Below are 2,252 nucleotides of genomic sequence, written 5' to 3'. Positions count from 1 at the left end.
GGTAAGGTGGGCACATTCCCTGCAAATCTGCAAGTGTATAATATTACTAATAGTAATAGTACTTCACTAATAGAGATTGTTCAAAGTGTCGCATAGCCTATACATCACTGGTATACTACAAGTATGTTCAAAGTGCCGCATGTACTAGTACAGATTGTTCAACGTGCCACACATATTGTATGTACTAGTACAGAATGTTCAACGTGCCACACATATTGCATGTACTAGTACAGAATATTCAACGTGCAACGTACACTTGTACATATTGTTCAACATGCCACATATTGTTATACTATAATACTAGTACAGACTGTTCCCCGTACCGTACATATAGCCAGCCAATTGTTTGATCAACAATAGAGGTGAAATCGTTCGCTATTGATATGTCCTCCCACCTATCGCTACCCGGCTTTCCTCACTGCCCACCAAATTTAATTTTTTTAAAGGCCCACTAGTGGGCAATAGCGCCCAGGTTGGCAAGCTCTTCGCCACAAACAGTGTGTGTTTTGAACTACTTAACAGAATGCCATGTACACAACCCAATAACTGCAAAACTCTGTAGGCTACACGGTGTTCAAGTCAGTCCACATTCTAATGGTAATATGATACCCAACGATAAGCTGAAACATCGAGCTAGTGTGCAAGTCAACAAAGTGGGTAGTCCCGATTCGAATTCTCTGTGGGGTTTTCTTGAGTTTGAGTTGTTTGGTGGATTGTTTGAAGTGTTTTCAAGATATCTCCTCGCCCACTTTGGTTTGACCGTCAGAGATGGACGCTAGGTCGGAGGTCCTTCTTCTTTAAATGGTATAACTACTGTATTACTAGCAGCTATAATCTGATAGATTTTATGTCGATGCAACAGCGAGTTCCACTTGCTGTAAAGGCCCGTATTTGTTTTCTTATTCTACGGCATAAGCCCAAAGACCAAGCGAGCGTTCTACTTTCAGTATCTGTCTTTTTTCTAATTCTATGGAATGAACCCGTAGATCTGTCCAGTGTCTAGCGCAGCGCACTCCTTCGCCCCTCTCAGTCTCCGAGAGCTGATATTAGGGCACTACTAAACCAGTTGATAAAGTGGGACGTTTTTCAAACAATACTCACAATAATTACAAATAACGATCGTCTTAGTTGTTCAAGAGTGTGCTTGTCACATGAGGCGGGGGTAGATCTAGATTTGTTCATCAGGTGACGATGATGGCTGAACTAAAGCAACAACAACGACAAGTAGCCTATAACAATAAATAACGCCAGGGCACTGCATGATAATAAATTAGGCTACATTCACTGTCTGCGGCTCTGCCTTATCGGGGCTCTGGACGTTTTTTTCTGCGCGTGTTAAATAATAGAAATATCACTGTCCTCTTCTGTGGGCACGAAGAATAGATTATTTTACTACACTGGTGAGGACTGTTCGGTTGTGAAGGAACGACAGGTGTATTCATTTGTGATAACAAGATTGTTTCACTCAAACAGGTAAATCTTGTGAAAGTTTTGAAATTTGATTTATTTGTGATAATCACATTGTTTCACACAAGCAAGTAACCATCTGAAAGTTTTAAAATTTGAGTAAGATGTGTTAAAAGAGTATTTCACACTATCTTGGGACAGTTTTGAGATCTGATTTATAGTTCCACTGTCGAAAAGTATAACTCTTTGTCGCTACGGTCTTGTCGTCTCTTGTATTGCACCACCTTATGTCACTAAAAGTTGTTTCTTTCTGTAGAGGGAACACTCATTGGTGTGACATGTATGGGTTTAATCCTCCGATGAAAATTAATGAGATTGTGATTTCTTACTTAAAGTAGCGTTGTTGTCTGCAAAGCTGACCAGACGTAGGTTACAGGTTCGTTTCTCCTTAATGTATGATAAAAGAATGAATTTCTAAAATGTAATTTGTGTTGTCTTTGTTTTGTTTTGGGATTTTTAAAAAGGGAGAACATTGCAGTGGTGGGCTGGCCTGGGGTTTCTGGAAAGACGTATTCAATCTGTAAATTTTGCTTCTCAGCTGATTTATTGATGTTGTTGTTATTGTCGTTGTTGTTGTTGTTTTTGATGTTGTTGTTGTTATTGCTGTTGCTGCTGTTGTTACTGTTTTTGTTGTTGTTGTTGTTTTTGTTGTTGTTGTTGTTACTGCTGCGGCTTTTGTTGATGATGCTACCCCTCCCCCAAACATCCATACACAAATTACCCCCACCCCCCCTCAAATAAACCCACACAAACACTCACCCCTCCCCCACTCGACAACCACTCAA

The 2,252-nt window shown here is 40.2% G+C and overlaps 1 protein-coding gene across 1 annotated transcript in view; it reads left to right on the top strand.

Moving 5' to 3' along the window:
- Positions 1 to 268: 268 nt before the first annotated feature.
- LOC101861831 (sialin) overlaps positions 269 to 2,252 on the top strand; it is a gene marked incomplete at its 3' end in the record, with an annotated part of 34,637 nt that continues 32,653 nt past the window's right edge. Inside the window, 1 exon segment of the mRNA XM_013086061.2 lies at positions 269 to 1,473.

The sequence above is a fragment of the Aplysia californica genome, unplaced genomic scaffold (assembly GCF_000002075.1).
Source record: "Aplysia californica isolate F4 #8 unplaced genomic scaffold, AplCal3.0 scaffold00431, whole genome shotgun sequence".
In the NCBI taxonomy this organism is placed as follows: domain Eukaryota; kingdom Metazoa; phylum Mollusca; class Gastropoda; order Aplysiida; family Aplysiidae; genus Aplysia; species Aplysia californica.
Note: the sequence above shows the minus strand (reverse complement) of the source record. Positions and strands in the feature narration are given on the sequence as shown.